We start from the raw sequence: 12563 nt of genomic DNA, 5'->3' as shown, positions 1-12563 counted from the left end.
CTAAGAGCATAATCATACAAATTTTTTTGTTTGTTTGTTTGTTTGTTTGTTTTTTGAGACGGAGTCTCACTCTTTCGCCCAGGCTGGAGCGCAGTGGCGCGATCTTGGCTCACTGCAACCTCCGCCTCCCAGGTTCAAGTGATTCTCCTGCCTCAGCCTCCTGAGTAACTGGGATTACAGGCACCTACCACCACACCTGGCTAATTTTTTAAAAATTTTAATAGAAACGGGGTTTCACCATCTTGGCCAGGCTGGTCTCGAACTCCTGACCTCGTGATCCACCCACCTCGGCCTCCCAAAGTGCTGGGATTTACAGGCATGAGCCACCGCGCCCTGCCTAATCATACAAGTTTTATCTAGAATATTATTTGAGCAGAAGGGTGGTAAATGAGTGTGGTGTTATGACATTTTTCAATGCCAATGTATGGTTGTGTATTTGAGGTATGTGGAGAACAATTTTAAATGCTTGCAATTTCATATAATCTTGACTGTCTATAAATATTTTTAGGGTTTTGTTAATGATAATCACTTCTATTAAGATATGAGATTAACTAATGGAACCTTAATCTACAGGAAGAACTTGATATTTATGTGATAAAAATGACTGCAATATTCTACTTTGATGATTAGGTAATTTTACTGACTGTATTATATTGACTAAGGTAAACAGACAATTGCCCACTTTTATCCTGAGCTGTAAAAACTGCTTTCTTTTTTTTACTTATGACAAAGGGCCTGGCTTGGAGCAAGGTGAATCCCTCCTATACCTTGGCTGCATTTCTTGGTGCATTTCTTTCTTTGCTCAAACTTCTACTGTGTGCTATGGACAGACTCATTCAAGGGCTTGCCCTGATGGAGCTGCTGATGTACTAAGTGTATTGAGAAATGAATTATGGAAAGGGAGGAAAGGAAATGAAGTGAAGGAAAAGAAGGGAAGGAATTTGCAAGATAATAGTGAAAAAAGACTAATTCAAAGAGAACAAATATAGATAAAACTGAAGGAAAAAAGAATATAGGTAAAGGGATTATGAGTGATTCAGGAAAAGTCTGGGGACAGGGAAGAAGAGAGTGCAATAGAAACATTTTCCTGTAGCTTTCCTCTTCTAAAGCAGGGTTTTCTTAGGGGAAAAAAAATCTTAGGGGTCCATGAGTTGGCATTTGAAAAAATTGCATCCTTACTTTCTCTCAAAATTTGTCATCTCCCTCAACTATAAATATAGGCTACACACTTCTGTATTATTAGCAACATCCATGACTAGGTCTCTAATAGAAACAAAAAATATTTTCATATTACAATGTAATGGTTGCAAATACCTTGAAAATTACTTATACTTACAATTACTTTGAAGTTGCCACTGATCTTAATTGATACTTCAAAAAGAAGTACCTATATTATTATATCATACATTTGTTTTAAAGTATTTGCTAACTGTATTTCAATATAATCAGTTTCCTTTCCAATCCTATAAATTTTATTTCATGCATTTAAAAATATTCTGAGAAGGGGTTAATAGATGTCAACAGATAGCATGACAAAAAAAGTTAGCAACCTCTACTGGACAGCAACCCTTCCCACATGAATGGCTTACAGTGTGTCTGCGGTATTTTCGCTCTCGGTCCTCAGTGGGGGAGGCCCTGAGGCCCTGACCTCAAGCCAACTTGTCTGTGCAAACATAAACTTCATGTGTTCTACGACAAAGGAAGTTTAGGCAAACTGTTAGGTTACTAGGGTTTGACTTTTAAAATATTGCTCTTCTAAAGACACCACATTAAAAAAATTATTGCATATATGATGTTATTATCTTTTAGGGAGAGAGAAGCTTTATTACAGAGAAGGACAAGAACTTAGAGGAATAGGAAACTCTAGGAGGCTTGAGAGTTCCTCAGGGAAAGCCCCTTTGAAAAGAACAAGATCACTCACTGGCCAGGGAAAATGAAGTTCACTTAAAGGAACTCTTTTTGGCTTTTTTTGTTTGAGACAGGATCTCCCTCTGTCACCCAGGCTGGAGTGCAGTGGTGTGATTATAACTCACTGTAGCATAAATGTCCAGGGCTCAAGTGATCCTCCCGCCTCAGCCTCCCAAGTAGCTGGGACTACAGTTGTGCACCACCACGTCTGGCTAATTTAAAAAATATATATTTTTATAGAGATGGAGTCTCATTATGTTGCCCAGGCTGCTCTTGAACTCCTGGCCTCAAGCAATCCTTCCATCTTGGCCACCTAAAATGTTGGGATTACAGGTGTGAACCACCGTGCCCAGCCCCCTCTTTTTTTTTTGGGGGGAGGGGACAGGAGATGATGTTACACAGATTTTTCCTAAGAAACATACTATCCCCAAGTCTCAGAGACTCCCTTTTATTTGTTTGGACATAGAGTCCCAATGACTTTGATCATGCCAACACTCATCAAAGCCACATAGTTTGTTTGTTTGTTTGTTTTTGTTTGTTTTTTTTGGAGACAGAGTCTTGCTCTGTTGCCCAAGCTGGAGTGCAGTGGTGTGATCTTGGCTCATTGCAACTTTCGCCTCCCAGGTTCAAGCAGTTTTGTGCCTCAGCCTCCTGAGTAGCTGGGATTACAGGCACGCACCCCCAACTCTGGCTAATTTTTGTGTATGTGTATACGTATATACACATACATACATATATATGTATGTGTATATATATATTTTAGTAGAGATGGGATTTCACCATGTTGGCCAGGCTGGTCTGGAACTCCTGGCCTCAAGTGATACGCCTGCCTCACCATCCCAAAGTTCTGGGATTACAAGTGTGAGCCACTGTGGCTGGCACAACATATTTTTTAATTCATGAAGTTTCATCTCATAGAGCATAACACTAACAGTGTTTTTAAAGATAGGTAGCTAAAAAGGGCTAATTTCTTATCAATGCCCAAAACTTCCTGTGAGAGGCTTGACTAAAACCTTTATCTTCATGTAGTCATTTCCCCCCTCTTATATAAGGTCAAATTTTAATAAATCCATACTCTCTGTCTCTCTCTCTCTCTATATATATATCCATACATACATACTCTCTATATTATTTGGTAGTCTCTAGTCTGGTACGTGTTTCCATGCCAATTTATCTTTAGTTCAAAAACAATGAAATTATTAGAACAATGGGCATTGTCATTGATTGAATTAAGGATGCTTTGTATAGACTCCTGAAGTCTTCTCTGACTGTATTACTTGGTGTCTGAGTCCCAAACTTTGCAGTAGAAGGCTTTAAAGAAAATGGAATAATTTTCTCTTTAAACTGTAATGAGTGACAGTAGTCCAATGACGATACAGAAAGTGTCACACTCAGATGAGCAGTACTGAGTGTAGAACAAGATCACTAACTGGCCATCAATGACATATCCTGTTTCTTGGTATTCAGGAGACTGAAAATCATTTGGTTTTCTTTATCTGGGCCACAGCTGTCTTGGGCCTCATTCCAATCATTTTTGATCTGGTGAGGATTCCTCTTGGCAACATAAATGCAGTTAAGGGGGGGCTATAATGACATGGCAGTGACAGCTGAAATACATTTCCTCATTTTGATCTAGGTGAATGTTCTCAGTAGTATTGCTTGATGACCATATGCTTATCTGTCTCACACTTATAGGAGATTTTTATAAGGGATTAAAAGGTATTTTTTCCTCCATTAAACTTCGGACAAAGAACAATTGTGAGCCAATGTTGGTTAATCCATCGTATTATAATGTATGAAAATCAATAAAGAGAAAAATGCAAAGTACCCGTATGTATCTACCCCTCTATCTACACAAAATTTATTCATCAGGAGAGGCAGCATCACAGCAGATTTGTTAGCCTAATTATGATGTATTTCCTTTTAAACAATTTGTACACAATAATTGATCAAAAGTCTTCATAGAGCTTCCCAGAGCAATTCATTAGTTCAGTAAAACAATGTGAGCAATAGTTGGAGCACATTTACTTCATAATCATTTTGTTAAGGAAGAAAAAAACACAGCAGCTGCAGTTCAGTGTAGATAGCCATCAGAAACAGTTAGTTTATCAAAATGAATTGATCTTGGCAGTTTTCATTCTGGGGCTTAGATTGAGAAACACAATTAGAATTCACTGCTGTGCACACAGCCAGAACAAAGTAATGTTGGCTCATTTTCCAGTAACATTATGGGTTAAACCATGGATAGACAGAAAATCCAGAATTTATCCAGCCATACAGATTAAGTCACACATCTAAGTGATCAATAAATGGAATAAAAGCCATCTCTGCTCCACTTTTATAGGAAAATAACAGGTCAATACCTTCTTTTAAACCTAGTCTTACAACCTTATTCCAAAACACAGAGCATCAACAGTAACAAACCACATTCAGCATCCCAGGAAAACAGTGTTAAAGCTGACCTTGTTAAATGCCCTCTCCCAACTCCGCCAGTGAAATGAAATGGATTATCGCTCTGACCTCACATAGGGTTGCACTTTGGGAAAACACCCTCCATCAGTGCATATAATCCTAATTTTTAAAGCATTGATCATAGCCCTGCACAGCTGCATGCATTCAAAACTTTTATCCTTTTCCAATCTACACTTTTCCTTCTTAAAAACTGTGGCTTGATTCATTTGGTTTAGCAGCTGCCTTCTTACAGCACATGCCTCCCAGATACACAGATTACGTCGGTAACTGGCCATCTGCGCTTGACAGTCACCCGCACCAGCTCCAAATCTTCTTGGCTTCTCTTTCCAAGCTCTCAGTGGGACACTTGACCCTCAGGTGCTGGGAGGCAATCAAAGATACAAAGAGCTCTGGATCCCACACGAGGGATGCAGAACTGAATGATTCCATGAAAGTGGCCTGAGAGTGCGACCAGTAAAAAGAAAATTTAGAGAGATTTTGTAAATACATCAAACTTATTTTCATATTACCTGCCTTGTTTAGCCTGTTGGGAGGTGGATTTTCCAGGCCAATGCTTATTTGTTGTTGCCACTAAGCTTTTAAGGTCCAAATCAGGCTCCTGCTCCCACTGCCAGGAAGAATGCTCAGCTGAATATATTATTTGCTTCCAACATTTCCTCATTCTGGAGACTTTGTGGTCTGCCTGTGTTGCTGTGGGTGCCAAATGTGTTCTGTGGGGACCAATTGGAGAGCTCAGCAGAAAGACAATGAGCTCTATCACATGCTAGGAAAGTCATGGTCACAGGGTTTAGGGAAAACAAACCAAACCCCAAAACCCCACAGTGAAAAAGTCTTTGGTTTGCTGCTGAAGACAGGAATCAAAGGGTCATTCTTGGCCTCTGTCTAGAGTATGGGGTGACTGAAAGAAATTTATTGAAGGTCCAAATCTACTCAGAAGCCCTAGGCTCTGTCTTGGCATTCTTTCTACTCCAGTTTAGACAACATTAGCTCATTAAAGTTGCCACGTTTTTATGATCGATGTGTTCTTGAACCACAATGTACTGAAAATAAGTCAGTATCTGGAACGAAGACTAGAGATCTGATCTGTACACTATTACTTTGCTTTCTAAGTGAGAAATAGCCATTACTCCCCCTTCCATGTGCAGAAGGCAGTCTGATTAAACAAATGATTATAAGGACTAAGAGCCTAGAATGGGATTCACAGCTGGCCGGCCTCCAGGGCCAATCTGGGTTTCCAATCTTCCCTTTGTCCATGTTTTTAGGATAAGAAGTAAACTGAGATTGGTGACTACTGAGCAATGATGAGTTCCTCTCCTTAAAGGGGATGTGATAAAGACTATGTGATCTCAGGGTATTTTCACATTTACCCAAATCACCTGCAATTGATTATTAACTCTTGTTGCTGATCGATTCCTCCACTTAGGCTTTTCTCCAAATTAACCTTTCCTTATGGATGTTGTTTTTCACATATGTACACGTATCAGTAGTGCCCAGCAGGGGATGGCCACAGGGAGACACACCACTTGGGACGGAGGAGCGCTGAGCTGGTGGAAAGGTGCACTGAGTAACTGTGTGATGTTAACCTTTCTGAACATAGTGTGCTAAAGGTTGAGCATCTCTCATCAAAAAATCTGAATGTGAAATGCTCCAAAATCTGAAACTTTGAGCATTGACATGATGTCACAAGTGGAAATTTCCACACCTGACCTCATGTGACGGATATCAGCCAAAATGCAGTCAAAACTTTGTTTCATGCGTAAAATTATTAAAAATACTGTGTAAAATTACCTTCGGGATATGTATATAAGGTGTATATGATACATAAATGAATTTTGTGTTTTGACTTTAGACACCCCAAGATATCTCACTATGTATATGCAAGTATTCCAAAATTAAAAAAAAAAAATTGAAACCTGAAGAAGTTCTGGTCCCAAGAATTTCAAATAAGGGATATTCAACTTGTACTCTGAAAAGTGAGTCTTCCTTTGATAATAAAAGCCTACTTGTGAACCTTAGATAGAAGAACTAAACGATGCCTACTGTTTTCAGCACATATGATAGGATTCCATTAGCATTTTAAAATATAAGCTTACATGTGTTAGTATTAGCATACTATAAATAGAAAATAAACAGTACATCTGGGTAGGTATGAAAAAGTCAATGTAAGTTCGTCCCCCTCCCATTCTATGTCAGTGTATAGTTTTGCTGTTTCCCAGGAATCCTGAGAATGTTATTTAATATTAGCAAGAATCAGACATAATTGGATGTTTGCTGACATAGTGGTCTTTAGTAGCACATGAGAAAGGCTATCCCCAGTGATGTGCTTATGATGTTGTGTTCTCATTGTAGCCTAGGGCTTTTCCTCGCCTGCTCTGTTTCCTTTTCCCTAGAGCCCTGTGTCAGCGGCAATGAATGCTTAAGTAGGCTCTGTCAGGAAAACTCTCCGTGACCTTGGAAACGGTATTTAACCTTTCTGTGGATCAGCATCCAAATAGCAAAGCAATAATGACAGGAGCTGCCTCCTTCACAAGCCTATGAGTTATGACTAAGAAAAGGGATTGTAAAACACTCTGAACATCTTAAATACTACGGACAAATCTAACAATGTTAATCATTCACCGGCTCATGCCCAGTGGTCATCACCAGACCCTTAAAAGCAGTTGCTTTCTAGGAGTCCTAGGTCAGTTCCTGCTGGAAATGGCAACAGTTTTCACCAGCATTAGATGCTTGTTTATAAGAAAACTGTGGATTTTCTGAAATAAATGTGAGGTCGATCAATGCTATAAGAAAGTGCTTTTCCCGTGGTTAAGCTGAGGTTATGAGTGCTTTAGTGTGGCTCCGTTGACCAGCACTAACTTCATGAAAATATTTAGAAAAAGTTTTTGAAAACATATTTTTTTAAGGAGAAGAAAACAGATTTGGCATAAGTTATATGACAGCCACAGTGAGGCTTTCTTATGTATAAAAGACATTGACAATCAGCCCCATGGGGTTTATGTAATTTGAGAATATAGCTTTAAAAATCATATTACAGGCAGCAGTACTTAAGATTAATACAGAGGCCATTTACCTTTTTATTACGTGTTTTATTAGCACTTAGCAGCTTGACTTATGAAAGAAAAAAATTGAATATAGGGTGTCACAGGAGAAAGACTGCTCTGTAAAAATTAACATAAGAAGGTGACACTAAGCTCCTCAATTTTAGGAGAGAATTGTTGAACGTTTTTTTGCACAAAGTGTGGCTATGGGGTGCGTAGGAGGTGATCTCCCAGGGATGTCAGCGAGGACTTCACCGCGGAGGTGGCAATTATGGGAAGATGAAAAGGAGTGAGTTTATGAAGGAAGGATGGGGGGAAAATGGGAGACCAATCCAGGCACAAGGAACAGCATTTACAAAGGCCCTAGGGCAAGAAAGAGGTTGGCCTGTTGTGAGAGTAGGTAGATGGATAGTGTGGTGGAGCCTCATTGATAGGATGGAGCACAGTAAATGTAGTTACATTTTTTGAATAGAAAAGTTATAGTTTGTTAAGTAAAACCTTTGTTTACTTGTTAATGAATTGAGACACTAATGTGTCTGTAGTTTTAACATAGCAATTCTATTTCCAGGGATTCTGAGGACATTTTGTAAAACATAGAACACTTATGTCATATAATGTCTAAGGACATTTATATAATATCCTATCAGGTAGCACTTGTTGTTAACTTGTCCCATTTTTGGTGATCAGTTAAAATGGCACTGTCAGGTTTTTCCACTGTAAAGATACTCTTTATCCCTTTGTAATTAATACAGATTTTGTAGAAAAGTACTTTGAAACTATATTAATATCAAATATTATATAATTTTAAGTACTTTAAATATATATATATATATATAGAGAGAGAGAGAGAGAGAGAAGGAGAGAGAGACAGAGAGAGAGAGAGGTTTATATCCAAGGATGTTTATTATAGTGTTGCCAACTTTGATTTTTTTAATCACACTTACATACTTATTCAGTTTCTGTGGCTTTCTTCTTCCATGCAGCTTTCTAGAACGTGGATCATGTTTTTGTTATTACTCATTTTCTCCTCTATGAGCCTGAAAGTTTTTCATTTTTTTTCTGCTCTACATTACCTTTAAATTTTTATGTGACTTCTTAAACTGGGAAATTAAATATCACATCTATCTTGCTCTGAAACAACGTAAGGCCCTTTGAAATCCTTAACTCCAAAGTCCTCCACTCACTTTCTTTGTCTTTGTCCAATATTTTAACTCCATTTGTTTTAAAACAGTTTCTGTTCTAGGTTCCAAATAATTCACTCAACTGTGTCTGCACTACTGTTTGGTACATGAGTTTTATTTTTTAATATGAAATAATTTCAAACCAGGAGAAAGACTGCAGAGTAGCATAAAAAACTTTTTTTCCCCTTGACACACTTAAGAGTAAGTAGCTGATGTAAATCCCTGCCACTTCCAACTATTTCAGTGTGTAATTCTTACAGACAAGGAAATTCTCCAACATCTAAACTGGGAAGTCAATACTGATAAATTACTACCATCTCATCAGGCTCAATTTAAGTTTGGCCAATTGTCTCAATCATGTCCTTTAGAGAAAAGAATCTAGCAAAGGATCATACATCACCTGTAACTGTCATGTCTCTGCCGTCTCCCTCAGCTTGGAATGTTCCTCAGTCTTCCTTGACTTTCATGTTGTGACTTTTAAAGATGACAGACCAGTTATTTTGTTGAATGTTCCTTAATTTTTGTATCTTTGATATTTTCTTATGGTTTGATTCAGGTTATGCATTTTGATAGGAGTATTATAGAAGTGATACCGTATTCTCATTGAATCCTATCAGGTGGGACTCAGTGTTGATTTGTCCCACTACTGGTAATCATGACCATTGTTAAAGTGGTACAGTCAGATTTTTCCACTGTGAAGATTCTCTTTATCCCTTTGTAATTAATAAGGATTTTGTAGGGATAAAATCCTTATGTACTGAAACTATATAAATATTTGGGGGTGGGGAAGTTCCAAGATGGCTGAATAGGAACAGCTCCAGTCTATAGCCCCCAGCGTGAGCGATGCAGAAGATGGATAATTTCTGCATTTCCAACTGAGGTACCAGGTTCATCCCACTGGGGCTTGTCGGACAGTGAGTGCAGCCCATGGAGTGTGAGCCAAAGCAGGGCAGGGCATTGCCTCACCTGGGAATGCAAGGGGTCAGGGAATTCCCTTTCCTAGCCAAGGGAAGCCATGACAGATGGTACCTGGAAAATCGGGACACTCTCACCCTAATACTGTGCTTTTCCAACAGTCTTAGCAAATGGCACATCAGGAGATTATATCCCGTGCATGGCTTAGAGGGTCCCACGCCCATGGAGCCTTGCTCATTGCTAGCATAGCAGTCTGAGATTGAACTGCAAGGTGGCAGCGAGGCTGGGGGAGGGGTGCCCCCAATTGCTGAGGCTTGAGTAGGTAAACAAAGCAGCTGGGAAGCTCAAACTGAATGGAGCCCACCATAGCTCAAGGAGGCCTGCCTGCCTCTGTAGACTCCACCTCTGGGGGCAGGGCATAGCTGAACAAAAGGCAGCAGAAACTTCTGTAGACTTAAACATCCCTCTCTGACAGCTTTGAAGAGAGTTGTGGTTCTCCCAGCACAGAGATTGAAATCTGAGTATGGACAGACTGCCTCCTCAAGTGGGTCCCTGACCCCCGAGTAGCCTAACTGGGAGACACCTCCCAGTAGGGGCCGACTGACACCTCATACAGCCGGGTACCCCTCTGAGACAAAGCTTCCAGAGGAAGGATGAGGCAGCAGCATTTGCTGTTCTGCAATATGTGCTGTTCTGCAGCCTCTGCTGGTAATACCCAGGCAAACAGGGTCTGGAGTGGACCTCCAGCAAACTCCAACAGACCTGCAGCTGAGGGTCCTGACTGTTAGAAGGAAAACTAACAAACAGAAAGGACATCCACATCAAAACCCCCTCTGTACGTCACAATCATCAAAGACCAAAGGTAGATAAAACCACAAAGATGGGGAGAAACCAGAGCAGAAAAGCTGAAAATTCTAAAAATCAGAGTGCCTCTTCTCCTCCAAAGGAAAGCAGCTCCTTGCCAGCAAGGGAACAAAGCTGGACAGAGAATGACTTTGACGAGTTGAGAGAAGCCTTCAGACGATTGGTAATAACAAACTTCTCCAAGCTAAAGGAGGATGTTTGAACCCATTGCAAAGAAGCTAAAAACCTTGAAAAAAGATTAGATGAATGGCTAACTAGAATAAACAGCATAGAGAAGACCTTAAATGACCTGATGGAGCTGAAAACCATGGCACGAGAACTACGTGACACATGCACAAGCTTCAGTAGCCAATTCAATCAAGTGGAAGAAAGGGTATTAGTGATTGAAGATCAAATGAATGAAATGAAGCGAGAAGAGAAATTTGGAGAAAAAAGAGTAAAAAGAAACGAACAAAGCCTCCAAGAAATATGGGACTATGTGAAAAGACCAAATCTACGTCTGATTGGCGTACCTGAAAGTGACGGGGAGAATGAAACCAAGTTGCAAAACACTCTTCAAGGGTATTATCCAGGAGAACTTCCCCAACTTAGCAAGGCAGGCCAACATTCACATTCAGGAAATACAGAGAAAGCCACAAAGATACTCCTCGAGAAGAGCAACTCCAAGATACATAATTGTCAGATTCACCAAAGTTGAAGGAAAAAATGTTAAGGGCAGCCAGAGACAAAGGTTGGTTACCCACAATGGGAAGCCCATTAGACTAACAGCTGATCTCTCAGAAGAAATTCTACAAGCCAGAAGAGAGAGGGGGCCAATATTCAACATTTTTAAAGACAAGAATTTTCAACCCAGAATTTCATATCCAGCCAAACTAAGCTTCATAAGTGAAGGAGAAATAAAATCCTTTATAGACAAGCAAATGCTGAGAGATTTTATTCTATGTATTTTATACATTTACTTATATTCTACTTATTTTACTTATCCATCTTGTTCATTTTCTTTTTCTTCCTTCTAGAATGTAATTTCCACGATGGCAAAGTTTTTTGTTGTTTTTTTTAAAAATATTTCCTAAGTGCTGTATATACCTAACAATTTTAACAGTGCCAAGTGCTCAAAAATATTTGTTGAATGAATGATTAAGTGCATGTCTGTTGGACTCTTCTTTTCATCAGCTTTTAGCCTTGTGTACATCAGTCACCCAGCGCATTCAACCAGCACATTTGACCTCTTGAAGGTACATTTCATTTAACTGCGATATCAAATTAACATGAAAAATCAGAATCCAGCGGTGCAGAGAATACATGAGAATAATAATTATTATTATCATTTGGGTCAACAAAATGTCTAACATAATAACTGTGTACTGAACCTACCAAGATTTTGTATGTTGGAATACGATCTCATGCAAAATGAAAGCACTGATTCACTTAGTACGTAATGTTATTACCAAGACTGGCTCATTTATGTGAATATTTTACCCCCTTGACTACTTCACTTCAAGCTGGTGCAGGAGATGTGGGGTGGGCAGTGTAGAGTCCTTCTTAGCATTTGCACACATGCATTTGTATGGACCAGGACACCTTAGTTGGTGTCTGTCTGCTCATTAGCATCTCCCTTTGAAAATGAATGGCTCATGCATGAACCAAGAAGGGCTCAGAGGAAGAGTTGGCACTATCATCTTCCCAATTTGCTTTGAGGTAGGATTTATTCTTTTTAAAAATAATTCTAAAATGCCAAATGAAATGGAGCATTTTGTTTTTTTAAAAAAAGCTGAAGACGTAAAATATTCTGGTTTTCAGTCTGACAACCAGCTTTGAGTGTGGTGAACATCAGTTTAAGGGTGTTAAAAAAAGGACTGCTTTTAAAAATCATAAATCTTGATTTCTTTTAGGCCAATTTTTCTGATAACCTCAACATTCTTAGTTAGGAGTGCCTAGCCAAATGCTGGGTGAGATGTATGCAGGAAAAGTAAAGAAACTGAAGCCTGAAGGAGAATCTTCAGTTTATTTGGCTTGTGTGTTTGGCATCCTCCCAATTGTTCTTGTGTCTTTGTAAGTTTCTGCTGAGTTTTCAGTAACAAGTGAGGCCTGACATTTCCCTAGCCTATCTATAAGGATAGTTTTATTTCTTGTGCAGATTGTTTATCTAGTTCATTATGTTGACAAACCATTGGGATGAAAAACA

At 39.3% G+C, this 12563-nt stretch overlaps 1 protein-coding gene across 1 annotated transcript in view; it reads right to left on the bottom strand.

Annotated features, from left to right (window-relative positions):
- Positions 1-5059, bottom strand: part of CPB1 (carboxypeptidase B1) — a 68215-nt gene extending 63156 nt beyond the window's left edge. Inside the window, exon 1 of the mRNA XM_019023947.4 lies at positions 4890-5059. The gene's annotated coding sequence lies outside the window, so the exon portion shown is untranslated. The remainder of the gene's footprint in view (positions 1-4889) is intronic.
- Positions 5060-12563: the final 7504 nt, after the last annotated feature.

The sequence above is a fragment of the Gorilla gorilla genome, chromosome 2 (genome assembly GCF_029281585.2).
Source record: "Gorilla gorilla gorilla isolate KB3781 chromosome 2, NHGRI_mGorGor1-v2.1_pri, whole genome shotgun sequence".
In the NCBI taxonomy this organism is placed as follows: Eukaryota; Metazoa; Chordata; class Mammalia; order Primates; family Hominidae; genus Gorilla; species Gorilla gorilla.
The sequence above is the reverse complement of the archived record's forward strand: the minus strand, read 5'-3'. Positions and strand labels throughout refer to the sequence as shown.